Below are 19659 nucleotides of genomic sequence, written 5' to 3'. Positions count from 1 at the left end.
TATAGAAGAAAGGGCAGAATAGAATAGATTGAAATATCAATTGAGTTTATGTCATTGAGAGTATCCTTTTTTTCCTGTTTTATAATTGCTCAGTTTATCATGTCTTTGCCAGATGCATATATTACCATTAGAATTTGATCAACAACAAAGGAAATTTATGAGTATCCATTATCCAATGCTGAGGGAAGAAACAATGCCACAAAACTCCAACTACAGCACAACCACAATATAATTGAAGAAAATAAATAATGATATGTTCATCTGTGGGTGAATGTGTGTTTCAAGTACCTTGTGAGCAAATAAGGAGAGTTTACTGATGGACAGTAGGCTACATTTATTTACTTCAATAATATCAGCTTTCATGAATGATTGTGCATCTTGTTTACAACATTTGAACACGTGTACCAGTTAAGCTGTCCATAGTGTTTCCCTTGGGATAGCTCCATTTGGGAACGAGTATTTCCATATGTGTTTCAGAGCTTTGTGTATTCTGCAAGAATCTTCACAATGTTTACATTATATTATAATTCAATAGCAAATCCAGAACAAATATGTACAGAAAAAATTATTGGTAACAACTTGCTGCATTGACCACATGACCTAAGGAATCTATATGTCTGAACATACACAAGAGGATTGAGGATACAGCCATATTTTACAAGTCTTTGTCTGTTTGAGATGGCATTACCTGTGGATTCCTTGCACTTCCTTATAAATGGATGCTGTACTTCGACTTATTGTTAAGAAGCGTGTCTAATTTTGAGAAATTCTAAACACAAGAGGCTACTGCCTTAAAAATACCAATATTCCAAAGACTATTAATGAGGTTTGGAAAATACTCCAGTTACAATAAGTGCAGGAAATATATTTAAATGCTAGCATAACGAGGGATTTTAATTTTATTTTTTAAAAGTTATTAGTATATTTTATAAGTTAGAGGTGAGAATGACATTTTCGAAATCTTTATTCTTGTTGGGACTGAACTACCATTAATTTTGGCCTTATGATTTCTCAAAATCTGAATAATTTGCCAGCGGCAGGTATTCCTTCTGTAACTCTCTTGGATAATAAGACCCTTCCAACAAGAGAATGAAGAAATTCCAAGTTCCCCAAATATATATGTATATGAGCATATGAAAATTGTTTCAAATAATGATGAAGATTTTGTTCAAAAATACCTTGAGCATGCATTCAATTATGTTTAAAGAGAAACAAACACATCTTAGTACATTTGTACATATCCATCTATATGTGTACACTTGTGTAAAAATTATATACTTTTAATCATGGCGATTATTACAATAAGAATGCAATTAAACTTCACCCAAACTTCACTCTATGTCCATGTATGCATAGGTGTGAGTTTGTGTGCATGTATATGTGTGTGTGTGTGTGTGTGATATACAGGCATATCTTGTTTTATTGTGCTACACTCTACTGAGCTTCACAGATACTGCATTTTGTGCAAATTGGAGGTTTGTGGTAACCCTGCATCGAGCAAGTCTGTTGGCACCATTTTCCCAACAGCATTTGCTCACTTTGTGTCTCTGTGTCACAGCTTGGTAATCTTGAAATAGTTCAAACTTTTTCATTATTATTATCTCAGTTATGGTGATCTGTCGTTAGTGATTTCAGTTCTCTCAGGGATGGTTACATTTTTTAGCAATACTTTAAAATTAAGGTATGTACTTCTTTTAGACATAATGCTATTGCACACATAATAGACTACAGTATAGTGTAAACATAACCTTTATATGCACAGGGAAACTAAAAAAAATATTTGACTCACTTTATTGTGATATTTGCTTTGTGGTGGTGGTCTGGAACTGAATCCACAGTAACTCCGAGGTGTGCCTGTGTATGTGTACATAACACAAACTGATATTTAGCTTCAAACACAACAAATTTACATTAAAATGGACTTATTTATGTGTCATGTTCCAGATCATGTTTTCATTTCTGTTTTCTAGACAGTTTGTCATCATGAAAAATTTGCAAGACCTAAGTTTTAGTAAATAAATATAAAGGTAAACATTGATGAAAGATTATTGATAACTATAACAAATTCAAATGCTTTCCCCTTGAAGCTTTGATAGAATACAGAGACTTGTATTTGATAGAATACACCTGGATCATAATGTTAGAGTGATGTACACACAAACTTTATGTATTCAGTAACATAGCCTGTGATATTTTTCGTAATAAAATGCTAAGATTAAATTTTAAATAAAAATGTAGGTTACATTTTTGAGAAGGGGAAAAATCCTATATTTTCTGAGGCACACTTATGTAGTTGTGATTCAGTATTTGTTTGAATATAGGCATTAATTTTCCAGGTGTTAAGCATCTTATGAAGTGAACATTTCTTCATTGAGATCCTAATATTTTTAGTGAATGTGGCAGTCCACAAACTCTTTGCCAATGTTTTATTTACTAAAACTCATGTATTGCTCAGAAAAAAACTAAAATTTTCCATGAAAATATGATCCAAACTACAACAAATAAATCTCATTTTAATGTAAACTTGTTGTGTATGAAGCTAAAAATCCTGTTTCTATGTGTACATTGAAAGGAGTGCACGAGGATATGGAAACTGAGTGGTCCTTTTTTTTTTTAAGTTTTATTCATTTATTTTGAGAGAGAGAAAGAGCATAAGTGGGGAAGTGGCAGAGAGAGAGACTGAGAGAGAGAGAGAGAGAGAGAGAGAGAGAGAATTCCAAGCAGGCTGCAAGCTCTGCACCCAGCCTGACATGGGGGTGAGATCATGAGCTCATTACCTGAGCCGAAATCAAGAGTCTGAGGCTTAACTGACTGAGCCACCCAGGCATCCCTGTAAACTGAGTTTTTATGTGTGTGCTGGAACAAAATCGAAATGTTTATCAGTGGTAGGAACAGGTACTGTTTATGACAGTACTTTACTCTGGATCAGGATGCAGCTATTTTCTGAATCCTTTGCAAGCACCATGCCTTAGTCACTTATGAGAAAATGCTATATAACTGATCCCTAACACATAATCACTGACATGCACATATATAGTGAGGTCATAGGAATCCACTCAATGTCATGTAATAACATAAGAATGTGCCTGAGTTGCAATGTGAAATGATGAAAGCCCGAGGCTAAATCATGTCCCCTCTGACTTGCATTTATACCTAGTTGAGTATGTGTATCATTCCAGGTGTAGTATGCAGTCTTGAGAACCATCTAGATACTTATCTTAGGGTTCCAGACGAAGAATGGCTTCTCTCTAAATACACCAAGGACTAATGCCCTTGCTGGAAAATGTAGGAGGACTCCTAGGGAATTTGGGAAGTGAGCCAGGTCAAGAACCACGTGTATTTGTGCCTAGATTTGCTCTTCTCAAAGCCCTTAGGTGCAACCATTTTCTCCCCCTTAGGCCTGGATCCCTGAGGTTTGCTCCCTGGTATCCGAAGACAATTTGGTACCAAAAGAAAAAACTGGAGATCTCGTGCTTAGTGAAGAAAAAGTAGAAAGGCAACACTAGGTAAGTGGAAATTGAGTTCTTGAACGGAAAAGATGCCTGATGAGAGTGTAGGTTTAGGTCCCAGTGTGATTACAGATGGAAATCAAAAGCAAAATCACGAGAGTGTGAGCAAGGTTCTTCAAACTGGGCAAGAAGCAAGGAAGCCATATTTCCTGCTGCCTTTGTCTGAGGTCACATTTTTTTTCACGCCGGACGGGCGGGAGAAGAGGGCATGTGGGCAGTGTTTGGATAGGATTTCTGGAGCAACACTGCCATCGTGAGGAAATTGCTGGAAAAAGCCCCAAGGTTTCTTTTCTGAAAAGACTTTTACTTTGGAAAGGTCCATTCGGTGGGGAGGCTGATGGGCCGGGCCCCTAGCCTGAGCTCAGTGCCTCCTCCAGAGGCCTACCTGGAGCTCTGGATAAAGGTGGGGTCCAGGTGTAGGTGGTGGTCGGTGGGGAAGCAAGACTGCCAGTAGCCGCCAGGAAGTCAGGGCACAGGAAGTCGTGGGGTGGGGTCTGGGTATTCGCCCACTGTGGGCGGGACCAGAGGAAACCACTAACAGACAAAGTACTCGGCCTGGCCTGCGGGTCTCTCTCCCAGCCCCTCTGAGCACGTGGTGTTCCCATGCTCTCGGACCTGGGCCTTATGTGGTAGGAGAGTCTGAGCGCTGAGGACACGACAATTCCTGGTGGCTTATAGCAGGAGCAGATGGGCTTGCTGGAGGTCTCAGGTGCACCCAAATGGGAGCTGGGAGAGCCTGAAGACAAATGGGACTATCCAGCCAAGCCAAGAATGGTTACACTTCTGTTACAAGATCAGACTTTGCACAAACTGATGGGAACCAAAAACAAATGAAGAGGATTCAAGATGAACCCACATTTCAAAAGTCCTTGTCTGCTGGAGGTGGCATTACCTGTGACCTCGCCTCACTTCTCCGTATATGGCTGTTGTAGCAGGTACATTGTAAAGAAGCATGATTGTTTCTAGAAATGCAAAAACAGGTGGCAAAATTGTAAAACATGTGGACATTCCAAAGAATATTTGATGATGTTTTTAAAAGCCTTCAAGCTACAAGGTAGGAAAACTTGTTTTAATGCTTAAAGTTAAGAGGGATTTGAACATTATTTTTAAAAAGTACATATATGTGCAAAGTGAAGAGATAAGAATGCATGACAAGGATTTTTTTTAAGTGTTTTCTTTCTTCTGATTGAAGTACCATTTGTTTTCTACTATGTAATTTCTCAAAATTTGAATGCTTTGCCAGCAGCAAGTATAACTTTTGTAATTTCTTGGAGCAGAAAGGTCTTCTAGGGTAAACGTAAAAACATTTTCAAGCACTCAAAAATACATATTGATAGGCAGGTATGCAAACGGTATAATGTAGTGCTTAAGACTGCAAAACTGCACCCAGTATCCGTTCAATCATATTTAAAGAGAAGTATACCTGTGTAACGTTTATTTATATATACATATATATGCATGTATTTATATATAATAAATGTGTATATATGTAAAAATTTTTTAAAGCAGTGTATTCACAACAATGATCAGTGTTACAGTGAGCATGCTTTTCAGCATGAAATTCTCAGGCAACATTTATATCCATATTTACATTTGTATAAAAGAAGACATTAGTGAAAAATTATTGCTGCATGGAAGGGTGTGAATGTATCCATTAGGGTTTTCTTAGGATACATATCTGGGTGACTGAATTTGAGAGATAACCAATTTCAACCTTCATTTACTGCATTGGCTTTTTCTTTACAGTTTTTAAAGAAAATTTTAAGATGAAAAATTTGGTGTGAATTTTGAGAAGTATGAAAAAAGAAACCCTAGTGTTCTGGGAACTGAGTATTTAGTGTCTGTTCCAATATTAGTTTTAGAGCATATGTAGGTCATCATATTAATGATTTGGTAAGGCAAGTCTCAAAATAAGATTCCTGAGTGGTGGCATTATAGGCATTTTATGTCCTATGAGTAAAAACAGGTTAAGTGAGAACCTAATTAATATTCTTTAATGAGTCAATCAGGTAGTTCTGTGCAAATTGTTTATTGTCTAAAATCAAGGTCTTGCACATGTTTCATGATAATTTCAAACTACCCAGGAATCAGAAGTGAAAATTTTGAATCTAAAAACATGATGCCTACATCAATCCAATTTAAATGTAAATTCATTGTAGTTTATTACATAATTACAGAATTATGTGTGTGTGTTGAAAGAATGGAAGTAAACGTGTGAAAGGTTATCAGTGCTCAGTACAAGATTTTATGATTGCACTTTTACTCATGGCATGTGTTAGTTATGTATGAGAGAACACTACAAGATTGATCCCTAACAATTAGTGGCATGTACATAATAATATAATAATAATAATAATAATAATAATAATAAAATCATAGGAGGCCATTGAAGGTCAAATAATCACATGCATTGGAACATGGTTGTGTTCCACTGTTAAATGATGAAACCATGAGACAAAATTATGTCCCTTTTGATTGGAATTTATGTATGTTCGGCTATATGTATCACTCCAAGTGGGACATTGTATGAAATTCAGACTTGAGAGTGCTCTGGATCCTACTCTTAGGGTTCCAGCCAAATGGCTGCCTCCTACTCCACACACAAAGCCTGGTGCCCTCTCAGAAAATGGAGGAGGACTCCCAGGGAACCTGGCAGTGAAAGAAGTCAAGAGGCCTGGTGCCTAGATTTGCTCTTCTCCAGTCCTTATTCCCGTGATTTTCTTACTCTCTTAGCCCTGGATCCCTAAGAATTGCTCACTGAAGCAAAAAACATGGCAAGATGTTGGGGATCAAAGCTGAGTGAAGAGCAGACCTACAAAGCCTTGGTGGAATAATTCTTGAAAACATGGCTGATGAGGGTAGGTGCTTTATGCCTCTGATGCTTGAGGGAAACTAGGAACTAAAGTTCATCTGTTTGAGCAGATTTCCCCCAAACTGGGCAAATGGCTAGGCAACTAAGTTTCCTGACTCCTTTGTCTCCTGATGGCTTTTTAAATATTGAATGGGTGGGAGTGGAGGGCCCAGGGAGCTGGGTTAATTGGCTTTTCTATAGCAATACTGCCACCAAGAGGTTATGTTAAAAAAAAGTGTTGTTAGGACTGGTGTGAGACCTAGCAGTTGAGAAGGGTTTGGCCTTTTAAGAGGTTGAGTGGACTCTGGCCTTGAACTGGGCCTCCTCTTCAAATCTGAAGCAGCTGGGTCTAATTGTCCTTGAGGCTGTTCTTGATGAAAGGCAGCCAGGGGGGATTTGGAGACATTTGCGAAAACATGCCTCAATGGTCAGGAACCCTATGAAGATGTAAGGTGACCTCTGACTTGAACTCAGCAGATAGGAGATAAATCCTGCATCGGATGACTAAGCTGCCTGTTTGGAATAATATGGAGTTGACCATATGTTAGACTGGGAAAGCTAGATGTGTGAAGACAGTACTCCATATCTGAATTGTCAGTGACAGAAGGAGTAGCCGTAGCCCTGGGATTCTTCAAACTCAAGAAATTTGTCTTTTCATATTTTGGTTTGCATGAAGAGACAACATTTGGCCAGGGAGTGGATGGAAGCCTAAAGCAACAGCACCTTTCTGAGTCCCATGAATTCAAGCATGAAACCATGACCAGTAATGGGATTGTAACTATTGCCAACCCTAATTACCGCTCAGCCACTGACACTCATTTCAGATCAAAGCTGTTTCAAAATGAAAAGTTAAAGGGGTGCCTGAGTGGCTCAGTCGGTTGAGCATCTGATTTTGGCTCAGGTCATGATCTCTCAGTTTGAGGGTGCGAGTCCCGCATCTGGCTCTGTGCTGACAGCTCAGAGACTGGAGCCTGCTTCAGATTCTGTCTTCCTCTCTCTCTGCCCCTCCCCCATTCATTCTCTCTCTCTCTCTCTCTCTCTCTCTCTCTCTCTCTCTCCAAAATAAATAAACATTAAAAATTCTTTAAAAAAATGAAAAGTTAAAAAAAACAAAAACAGAAAAACCCACCTAATAGGAAAGGTGGCAAAGAAAATAGCAGGCATTTGCCAGACAATAAAAGGCATGCAACACAGAAGTCTTTTAAGCAGAGATTTTCAAACTCACCAGTATAGCAGTAAATTGCAGTTCAGCATGCTCTCCCATAATACCCTTTGTTCTTCATCATAACCCTGAGCAAGCCACTGAAAATGAAGCCATTATCACCTAGTTTTTGTAATGATGTGTAGGATTGGACAGGCTCTTTCCTACCAGGTGAGAAGCATCGTCAGTTGGCTCAACTCTTTGGAGGTTAGTTGGTCAACATCAGTTAATCTTTCACATGAGAATATCCTTTGTCCAGAGACTGTGTCTCTCAGAAGTGATCTCATAGCCGCATTCCCACAGGAAGGCAGAGAGGTGGAGCCAAGGAGGATCATTGAGGTTTCTTTTGCAAGAGTGGATAGCAGCAGAGGCAAAGGGACCATTTTCTGGGTTCAGCTACAACAGGTGGTCTTTGTAAGCCCTTGGAAAGATTGAAATCCATTCTCTGAGTCCTTAACAGAGAGATGTCCATACCTTTGATTCCAGGAAGAAAAAGCAAAGTGTTGGAACTTTGGGATCAAACCGTCCTAGGTGTCTAATACAAGGTAAATGAAATGGTAAAATAAAGTATGTCTTTTTGTACTTATTACATACGTGATTAATTCAATTTGAATACACAAATACGTAAGGATTCAAAAAAGTGAATAGGCACAAGGGAAGAATCTGGAAAGCATACAAACAGCTAACAGTGTCTAACTTTCTAGAGTGATGTTTCCAATGGCTTGCCTTCAACTTTTAATTTTATACTTGTCTGAAATTTCTAAATGTTGAAAGTGAGAAAAGCTTACATTCAAGATTATTTTTCTTAAAATCAAGAAACCAACATATACCAATCTGTAGTTAAGAAAAGGGTATATCAAAAGATGTATTTTTCTTCTAAAAATGTGCACAAGTCTATGTACATGCAAGACTTAAAGGCCTCGGACTTAATTTTTATGAAAATGTAATATTTCCAAATTCTGCTTGTCAGAAAATCCAGTTTTCTAAAGCATATTTGATGTCATATGAAGAGGCTTATGTGATGTAAGACCTGAGAAAACAGTAATAGAAGGAAGCAACTTGAATGGCAAGGATATTCTATGTGTATCATGAAGTCCAAAGCCATACCAACAGATCCCGACAGCCTGCACACATGTGCCCACACATACACAAGTATGTAATAAATGTAACATAAAGGAGCAGAATGCAATAGGTCCAACATCAGTGGCATATTTATTGAGTCCCTGTGAATTAAGAGTATCATTTTTTTGCTCAATTGACTGATTCTTTTCCAGATGCAAGTTATTCTTATCAACAATGAAGGAATATTATGTGATTTAACCAAAAAAAAAAAATTATCAGGTTGCTCATTAATAGTAAATGCTGTTGGCAAGTACCCACTGTCCAATGTTGAATCAAAAACTCATGACACCAAACTCCATGTACAGTTTGATGAGGATGGCTGTTTAGAGTGTGCGTGTGAGTATGTGTGTGTCGCATTGTGCTGAGGAATATGGGGATATAATGATGAGATGTAGACTAAATCTATTTAGCTCTTGGGAATAATTATATATCACTTGTAATATTTAAACCAACGTACTCATCAGGCTTCTTATTAATAGTGGTTCCCTTGGGAAAGAGGGATATGGGCTAAAGCGTTTCCATTTGTTCTTGACAGATTGAGTATTCTAAGAGATTTTTCGAGAATCCTCTAATATATTTGTCATTTGAGAGCCAATCGGGACAAATATGTGCAGAAGAAGTTATTGATGTAAACCGGATTTGTTGGCCGTTTGAGACCTAATGTGTTTATATCTCTAACTGATCACAGAAAAGAGGATTCAGGACACCCTGTTTTGAAAATCCTTGTGTGCTTGAGTGGGCATTACTTGTGACTTCAGTGCACTTTATGTATGGCTAATGTATCTGGTAATTTTGTAAGCAGGAATGCTTAATTCTAAGAAATGCATAAAAGATGAGAGGCAACATTAGAAATTGGAAGTATTCCAAGGAATATTTAATGATGTTTGCAAAGAACTCCAAACTATAATCGGTGAAGGAAGTGATGTTTGAACATTTGAGGTACGAGGGAACTAGGATTTTAGGTTAAAAAATACATGAGCAAGATGGGAGAATGTATAGCATTATAAGTTATTCTAGTTTTGATTGGTACCATTTATTTTTGGCTTCATAATTTCTCAAAATGTTAACAGGTTGCCATCAGCAGGTGTCACTCTTAATTCCTTGGGAGACCTCTTTCTAGAATAAAATGTAAAGAAATTTCAAGCTGGGGAAAATATATGTTGATGTGGGACCATGCAGTTTATATTAGGTTATGCAGAAGATTTGTGCAAAATTGCACCCAATAGAAGTCAAATTATAATTAAGGAGAAATGTGTGTGTGTGTGTGTGTGTGTGTGTGTGTGTGTGTGTATAAAATAATGAGGCAATAAGCATTTTTTATAATGTATTTACTAAACTGAAGAGTTGAAAATTTATATAATATTCTCAAAATGCCCAGGAATCAGGAGGAAAAATTTCTTATGTAAACCATAATGTAACATCCAATTTTAATATAAATTTATTGTGTATGAATGTAAATATAGAAGTCTGTGTATTGGGAGGAGTGGAAAGACATAATCCAAAAGGTTATCAGTGGTCATAACAAGTTTTATGGCAGTACTTTATCCTCGATCAGCACATGGTTATTTTTGAATCCTTGGCAAACATAGTTACTGAGGAAAATGGTTTTAAGACTGATCTCTTGAGAGATAAATGGTAATACGTATACACTTAGACCCTCATCAGTAGAGTCCTAGGAGAGCAATTGAAGGCCATTTAGTGACATGGGAAAGTGCTTGTGTTCCAAATGGTAAATGAAAGCATGAGACAAAATCCTGAGTAACCTCTGATTGGAATATATATATATTCTGCCATGCGGGGCACTGGATGGCATACAGCAATGAGAGTAGTGTGGGCCCTCCTCTTAAGGCCCCAGTCAAATGGCTGCCAACCATTCAACACATGCCTACATCTTTACCCAGAAAATGGAGACATTCCTGAGATCATTAGAGATGAGCCAGGCAAGGAAACATGGATTGATACCTAGAGAGACCCTCCTAGTTGAATTTCCAGCATTTCCTTTTTCTGTTTAGGCCAGGATCCGTGAGAACTGCCCCCAGAACTAGACAGAATTGACCTCGGGGAAAATGCTGTAGATGTAATGCTGAGTGAACCAGAACAAAACTATGAAGACTGGGCCTAGTGGAAATTGAATTCTTAAAGGAGAAGGTGCCTGATAAAGGTGGTTACTTCTGGACCTCAGTTTGATTTCTGATGAAAGCCAAAGCTAAGTGCCTCAGTGTGAGCAGGTTTTCTTAAACTGGGCAAGATACAAGGTAACCATATTTTCTGGCGCCTTCGCCTCTTTTTTTTTCAGACGGGATGGGCGGGAGAAGAGGGCCTGGGGGAAGGGTACCGAATATTTGTTGGCAAAACTAGTGCACTACTGCCATCCTGAGGAAATCATTTAAAAACAACCTACGCCGTTTTTGCTTTGTTTCCGTGAGGACTTTCGGTTCAGAAAGGTCCGTTCAGTGGAGAGGCTAAGCACGCCCTGGCCGCAAATTGGACCTCTCTGGCTTATCTGAGTTGTTGCGGGAACTCTGGCAAAGGACTCCTAACGGTACGACAGAACTGAGGTCTTGGCTTAGGAGCGGGTCAGTGAGGAGGCAGGACAGAACCAGGAAGTCCCGGCACCGGAAGTTGTGGGTGGGGCTTTGGTTTCTTCCTAGTATGGGTGACGTTAGAAGAAGCCTTTTGGAGCTCAGTGCAGGCCTTATTGTCTTCTGTCTCCTGTCCCAGCTCTTCAGAGGGTGAGGCAAGCTTGTTCACAGTGTTCTGGAGCCTTAGAATCTGGGCTCCTTGTGTTAGCAGCATCGCGGTGTGCTATCGCAAACAGGGCAATTTGAGGCAGACGTGTGTACTGGGGGGTCTCAGATACAACAAAAGCCAGGAACCTACTGCTTGAGCAAGGAGGACAAGTTGAGAAGCATCGGAAGCCATCCTGCCAAGCCAAGATGACCCAAACCTTGTGCTACGGGATCAGAAGCATACACATACGGACCCCAAAATAGCAAGGAAGGTTACAAAGAATTCTCTGAGCTCAAAGGCAGCAAAGGCAGTTGCTTGCTTCTGGTTTCTCAAATCTCAGGCAAAGGCCTGTCAGCAGGGCTCTGCTCTCATCTCAGTTCTCTTGCTGGGCTTGGGGGAGAGGGAGACTTACAGCTTTTAGTTGTCCCAGAGGATGTGGAGGTCCTCGAAGCCTAGCTATTCTCATACTTACATTTGTTCTCTGTCACTGCTTCGTAAGTTCCCTACTTGAGGATGCCTGGTAAGCTTCACAGGAGAGCCCACTGAGTGTTGAACATTCTCAGACCTGTATTTCTTCCTCCCCAAGATAGCGGTGGATGCCTAGAACTTCTTGGGATTCACTCCCTGATTGAGGAACACTGCGGTGCCCTTCTTTCCTTATTACTCTGGCTCCATTGGATCTTTTAGAGTAGTTGAAGGTGATTTTGTCTTGTGCTTGGGTGGGAGCTTCCTGTGACTGAAAATAATCATTTCTATTCCTGCTGCATTTAAACTGGTGGCAGATGGGTAAAGAAATTAAAGAGGCAATTTACAAAAGAAATCCAACTGTTTATAAATGAAAAGACACTGAAATTTACTAGTGTTCAGGAAGCTGCAATGGTCAACAAACATTGTGTTTATGTGTATATCATTAATTTATAAATATATGGACGCGTATTTATATATATTTATGCATACATATCTATGTTATGGATATATATGTATGCATATTAAGTTATATATAATTTTTACTATATATAGGTGTGTATATATACATGTATGTGTAAATACATGTATGTATATAGATGTATACACACACACTATTAAATAATTCTGTTAAGTCTTTTTTTCTCCAAGGCCTAGAGCAAAGTGTGGAACATGGCAGGAACTAGATAAGTATCTTCTGAATGAATATAGGATTGCCTACACATATTGAGAGATCTGGAATGAAAAACATCAAAGTGTGAATACTATTTACCACACTACCATATACTGCTTAGGAATGGGTGATGATGCTTTTTTTTTTTTTTTTAACATTTTTTTTTTACAAGAAAGTGTTTTTTTTTTTTTTAATTGAACATTTACTTCAATATACTTAAAAATAGGATCCCAGGTTATTTAATATCATCAATAATAAGGCATTTTTTAAAATGCATATCTATTTTATTCTTGTCTATTTCTCTTATAGATAAATTTTAAGTTTTAAAAATTAAGTTTTGCCTTTTAAAAAAATTGTCTTCTGAAGACTCATGACATGAAAAGTTAATGATGCCAAGAGGGTATGAAATTGAAACTCAAGTTTGTCCCACATATAATCACATCTAACCCACCCATACAGATAATATAAATGAAAAGAATACAGCAAAACAAAACTTAGCAGTACCTATATTGAGGTGATATGATCACAGGTGTTCTTTTACTGCTCCCTGATAATAACTTATTTCATGGTGCCTATATTACATTTGCAATTTGGGCCAAATGTAAAGCAATTTCCAAAATAAAGGGATACAAGAAAGCTTACAAAGGGTATTACATTATATGGGAAAATACTCATGATACAATATAAGATGCAACCAAGGTAAGATTTCTAGGTAACATGGCAAGTTGAACATGGCATCTAATTTTTTATCCTGATTTCCCTCCAAAGTGGAAGCAAAGAGATTTTTCTAAAAGGTATAAACTCACAATACAGAAAAAGTAAGAGCAGAGACAGCATCAAAAGTGTTTAGAAGCTGGCAGATGGAAAATGATCAAATTAATAGTAGACAAAAGAAAAATTAATCCTGATACAGCAGAGGGGAAAGTAGAGAACCAACCTGATTTAAACCAAACTAGACTTTCACTGTGTTCAAATTACACCTCAACAAACCTGACAGTACCTCTCCCAAATAAAGAGGAGGAGGAAGTGGAAGAAGATGAAGAAGAGGAGGAGTAAGAAAAAAGAGGAGAGAAGGAGGAAGAAGAGGAAGAAATTAGATTCCCTAATTTCCTCCCCCGTTCTGTGCAGCTGGGCTACTGTGCCTCTCTACCTAAACAAAATATAGGTGATTATTCTCTAAAAAAGCTAAAATAAGTATTCTCTGGACTGAGGACCAGCACATAAAGTGGCAGGCTGGATCACCCTACTGAAAACAGGGTAAGTGAAAATGTGCCTACTGGATGCTAATAAACATGGTCCTCTTCTTCATTTGGTTTCTAGAACACTAGCAGCAAAGCTTTTGCCTTCTAGAGGGAAGAGCTGTAAAAGCCTTCTCTGGAGAATTAAACTTCCAAGCCAGATCACTCTACAGTGAAGTCCAGAAGCACTATATAATCACTCAGAGTTTCCAAACCGCATTTACATCAGTCTAGGATTGAGTGGAAAACTAAGGATTCTCAAGTATCTAAAGGGAGCTCTAACAAGAAAGATACAAACCAAAACATAGAAGAACTATCTTGGAGAAAACCAACTGAAAGGGAGAAGATAACTTTAAAAGTTAATTATTGTCAGTGTCATCAGACAGGCAAGAGATAATGTTGCAGCTGTGACAGAAGAAAAGGCTACAATGAGAAAGACCAAAGTTACAAGGGAAAGGAACACTACAAATAAAAATAAAGTAGCAGAAATACAAAACTCAACAAAGAGGTTGGAAAAAGACTTTACTTGTAATATCACAAATGGGGAAGAAAAAGAACTAAAAAGAAAATTATAGTATATCTGTAAATGCCATTGATTATCTGCATAATAGGAGTTCCCAGAAATTTCACAGGAATGTGGAATATGATATCCCACATTGAAAGGAGCCATCAAGTTGCCGGTGCAGTGGGTGAAAAGAGGAGGACATATTGGGAAACTTCAGAACCCTGGTAACAGAGGGAAGATCATATAACTAACATACTAATATGAAGAAACAGAATGACTTTGAAATTCTGAACATCAACCCTGGAATCTAGAATGTAGTGGAACGATGCCTTTAACATTCTGGAAAAAAAAATATTTCCAGCTTAGAATTTTATACACAGCAAAACTTTCAATGAAATGTAAGGGTAAAAATATCCTCAAATATGCAAGGTCTTAAAAATTTACTTCACGGGGCGCCTGGGTGGCTCAGTCGGTTAAGCGTCTGACTTTGGCTTAGGTCATGAACTTGTGGTCTCTGAGTTCGAGCCCCACATTGGGCTATGTGCTGACAGCTCAGAGCCTGAAACCTGCTTCGGATTCTGTGTCTCCCTCTCTCTCTGCCCTTCCCTTGTTCATGCTCTGTGTCTCTCTGTCTCTCAAAAATAAATAAACGTTAAAAAATTTTTTAAAAATTTAAAAATTTGGGGCACCTGGGTGGCTCAGTCGGTTAAGCGTCCGACTTCGGCTCAGGTCATGATCTCACGGTCCGTGGGTTCGAGCCCCACGTCGGGCTCTGTGCTGACAGCTCAGAGCCTGGAGCCTGTTTCAGATTCTGTGTCTCCCTCTCTCTGTGACCCTCCCCCGTTCATGCTCTGTCTCTCTCTGTCTCAAAAATAATAAACGTTAAAAAAAAAAATTTAAAAAATTTAAAAGTTTAATTCACATAGTTTGTTTTTTTAATGCTGCTGTAGCTTGTTCTTAAAAAAAAAAAAGATTTAGAAGCAATTAGAGGAAAATACAGATTTTATGAAACCAAAGAGCCAATAAAGAAGATACGAAAAGGGAATCCTCGGAAAGTTGATGAAAGGAGTATCAGAATGGTGGTTAAATGCCAAACACAGGGGAAACCAGAACACATTGCAAGTGGTTAGAAAATTAGGAGGTAAATTTTGCCCAGCAGATCAGATTGACATAAATACTTATTATGAGTGAAACACTTGAGAGATGTTTTAGATAGCTTGTATACTTCTGTAGAATATGTCACAAATTTGTTATAGTCATTATGCATGTGGTGAAATAGGATTTTAAGTAATACCTGTTTTCATCATTGTATATAGGAAGTAGATAGATATTTCTTTTTTTTTTTTTTTTTTTTTGCTATTTCTTTTTTATTTTTTAAGTAGGCTCCACACCTAATATGGGGCTTGAACTCATGAGCCTGAGATCAACACTTGCACACTTAACTGATGGAGCCAGTCAGGTGCCCCATGGTTATTTCTCAAATAACCATGATGAATTAATGAAACAAATGGAGTCATTTGTTTAATGTCTGGAAAACAAACCCCAAGAATAGAAAAAGATTTTGGCAAGATGTTTATTATACATTATGTGAACAAAAAATAATATGAAAATACATATGAAAATAGAAACCTATTTTATAAATGAAAGCTTCAAACTATATGTGCAAGGAAGAGAAAGTAGCCATGAAAATTTTTTAAATTCTACTTATTGGATTGGAAGAATAAATATTGTTAAAATGTCAATACTGCCCAAAGCTATCTACACATTCAACGCAATCCCAATCAAAATTGCACCAGCATTCTTCTCGAAGCTAGAACAAGCAATCCTAAAATTTGTATGGAACTATAAAAGGCCCCGAGTAACCAAAGTAATTTTGAAGAAGACCAAAGCAGGAGGCATCACGATCCCAGACTTTAGCCTCTACTACGAAGCTGTAATCAAGACAGCATGGTATTGGCACAAAAACAGACACATAGACCCCTGGAATAGAACAGAAACCCCAGAATTAAACCCACAAAAGTATGGCCAACTAATCTTTCACAAAGCAGGAAAGAATATCCAATGGAAAAAAGACAGTTGCTTTAACAAATGGTGCTGGGAGAACTGGACAGCAACATGCAGAAGGATAAAACTAGACCACTTTCTTAGACCATTCACAAAAACAAACTCAAAATGGATAAAGGACCTGAATGTGAGACAGGAAACCATCAAAACCCTAGAGGAGAAAGCAGGAAAAAACCTCTGTGACCTCAGCCGCAGCAATTTCTTACTTGACACATCCCCAAAGGCAAGGGAATTAAAAGCAAAAATGAACTATTGGGACCTCATGAAGATAAAAAGCTTCTGCACAGCAAAGGAAACAATCATCAAAACTAAAAGGCAACCAACAGAATGGGAAAAGATATTTGCAAATGACATATCGGACAAAGGGCTAGTATCCAAAATCTATAAAGAGCTCACGAAACTCCACACCCAAAAAACAAATAATCCAGTGAAGAAAGGGGCAGAAAACATGAATAGACACTTCTTTAAAGAAGACATCCAGATGGCCAACAGGCACATGAAAAGATGCTCAACGTCGCTCCTTATCAGAGAAATACAAATGAAAACCACACTCAGGTATCACCTCATGCCAGTTACAGTGGCTAAAATGAACAAATCAGGAGACTATAGATGCTGGAGAGGATGTGGAGAAATGGGAACCCTCTTGCACTGCTGGTGGGAATGCAAACTGGTGCAGCCACTCTGGAAAACAGTGTGGAGGGTCCTCAAAAAATTAAAAATAGACCTACCCTATGACCCATCAATAGCACTGCTAGGAATTTACCCAAGGGATACAGGAGTGCTGATGCATAGGGGCACTTGTACCCCAATGTTTATAGCAGCACTCTCAACAATAGCCAAATTATGGAAAGAGCCTAAATGTCCATCAACTGACGAATGGATAAAGAAATTGTGGTTTATATACACAATGGAATACTACTTGGCAATGAGAAAGAATGAAATCTGGCCTTTTGTAGCAACATGGATGGAACTGGAGAGTGTTATGCTAAGTGAAATAAGTCATACAGAGAAAGACAGATACCATATGTTTTCACTTTTATGTGGATTCTGAGAAACTTAACAGAAGTCCATGGGGGAGGGGAAGAAAAAAAAAAAAGAGGTTAGAGAGGGAGAGAGCCAAAACATAAGAGACTCTTAAAAACTGAGAACAAACTGAGGGCTGATGGGGGGTGGGAGGGAGGGGAGGGTGGGTGATGGGTATTGAGGAGGGCACCTTTTGGGATGAGCACTGGGTGTTGTATGGAAACCAATTTGACAATAAATTTCATATTTAAAAATAAATAAATAAAATTCTAATTATTATGTGTGAAAAGTAGAATTATGGCAATTGATTAATTATGATGATTAATTGAATGATGTCTTTAGTTTTGAATATTTTGGAGTGGCTGGTATTACCTTTATAAATGTGGGGGAAATAAAGCTATTCTCAGTAAAAAATTAATAAATTGGAAATTTTATAAGGGTATAGATTCATGTAAAATAATGAATGTGTTAAAGATATAGGGCAAAATTAGATTCAGTATGATCCAATGCATTAAAAAAATCCATACATAGACAAATATATCCATCAATTAAAAATACATTTCTGTTGACAGAATTAATTATTAAATAAATATGCCAATGTGTATGAAATTGCATTACTAAACAAATATTATGCAACACATTAAATATGTATATAAAATAAATTGTAGTTCTGTTTGAAAAGCAGACATTGGAAACAATATGAAAATTCAAAATGTAGACATGAATGCAGTTGAAATCTTAAAAAGTCTAGTATTGTGTTCCCAAGATTCACTAGGAACAGACAATCTTTTATTTATTCTAAGATGGAGGAGCAGAAATTAGCTCCTGCTATAGAAGTGATAGAAACCTGGGAAAACTCATCAATACGTACATTTTTTTATTAAAAAATAAATGTAAAGGTACATTTGTTACCACATGTAGGATGTGTCACAAATCAGTGAATAGTTACATAGGCCTTAAAAAATCTCAGGAGCTGAGCCAAACAATAGTTTTCCACTAAACATAGAAGGACTAGTGTGTCCTAAAAATACAGAGATTCCCTGGAAAGCTAGGGACCTTAAGATGTGGTGACTAGAGAAGTCCTCCTCTAGGCCTGGAACTTTCAGCATTTTCTTCCATTTAGTCCTAATACCCTGAGACTTGTCCCTAGAAGACAACTTGATAATTTGGAAAATGCTAGAGAACTAATGAGTGAAGAAGAGCTGAACTCTGAAGTCAAGATCTGGTGGAAAGATAACGCCTGACAAAAAAGAATATATCTGATGAAGATGAGCAGTTTAGGCTTAAATTTGATTTTAGATGGAAATGGAAAGCTAATCACAGTAGTATGAGCAAGTGTCCTCAAACTGGGCAGTATAGAAGCCAGGTCTGCTTCCTGGTACCTTTGTCTTTTATCAGCACTTTTTCAGATGGGGTGGGAGGGAGAAGAGGGCCTGGCGTGCAAGGCTGGTTGACATTTCTGGAGCACTACTGCCATCATGAGGAAATCGTTTGGTGAATTCCGAAGTCATGGATATTTGCTTCCAGGAAGACCCACAAGTTGAAGGATATTGTACCTGTGGGGAATTTGAGCATCCCCTGCCTCCAAGCATTGTATCCTTACCTTCATTTCCGAGGCCTTCCAGGATATGTGGACAAAGGTGTGATAAGAAGTGGCTAGTAAGGCACCAAGACTGAACAGGCAGCTACCAGGAAGTACAAGCACCGGAAGTTATGGGGCGGAGCTTTGGTTTCCATCCAGTGTCTCTGGGATTAGAGGAAGCGATTCACAACTAGATGTAGGACTTAAGATCCTTTGCCTCCTTTCCCTGCCCTTTGGGCGTGAGGTAGACAGTCTGGGACAAAGCACAGTCTGGGGCCTTGGCCCCATTTGGCAGCAGTAGCAGTATCAGACTTCAGGGGGGAAATAATCTCACAGATCAATTGTTTTAAAATTAAAAGCCAAAGGAAAATAATCTAGCAGGAAAGGGGAAAAGAATGGGGCATGAACTTCCCAGGGGAAAAAAATATGCCATGGAACAGAAGTCTGTTGGTGTAGGTTCTCGAATTCACCAATACCCAAGTACATTACAATTTAGGAAGTTCTCAACTATCTCCTCCCTCAGCCCCCTTCCCACCAGTATATCCTGATCAAACTGCTGAAAATGAAGCCATCAATATTGCCCAGTTTATGTGATCATTTGTAGAAACAGGCGAACTCCTATGTGTGAAAAGCATTGTCACTCAGTTTAATTTGTTGGAGGGTAATTTATGTGCCCCAGTTAACCTTTTACATGAA

The 19659-nt window shown here is 38.2% G+C and overlaps 1 long non-coding RNA gene across 1 annotated transcript; it reads left to right on the top strand.

Annotated features, from left to right (window-relative positions):
* Positions 1 to 3759: 3759 nt before the first annotated feature.
* LOC109253746 (uncharacterized) lies at positions 3760 to 11452 on the top strand. Its single transcript, XR_002074520.2, has 3 exons — positions 3760 to 4563; positions 6243 to 6367; positions 8048 to 11452. It is a non-coding gene; the product is annotated as an uncharacterized LOC109253746 (long non-coding RNA).
* The last annotated feature ends 8207 nt before the right edge of the window (positions 11453 to 19659 follow it).

This window comes from Panthera pardus, unplaced genomic scaffold, assembly GCF_024362965.1.
Source record: "Panthera pardus isolate Hobbes unplaced genomic scaffold, ASM2436296v1 HiC_scaffold_27, whole genome shotgun sequence".
Lineage (NCBI taxonomy): Eukaryota > Metazoa > Chordata > Mammalia > Carnivora > Felidae > Panthera > Panthera pardus.
The sequence above is the reverse complement of the archived record's forward strand: the minus strand, read 5'-3'. Positions and strand labels throughout refer to the sequence as shown.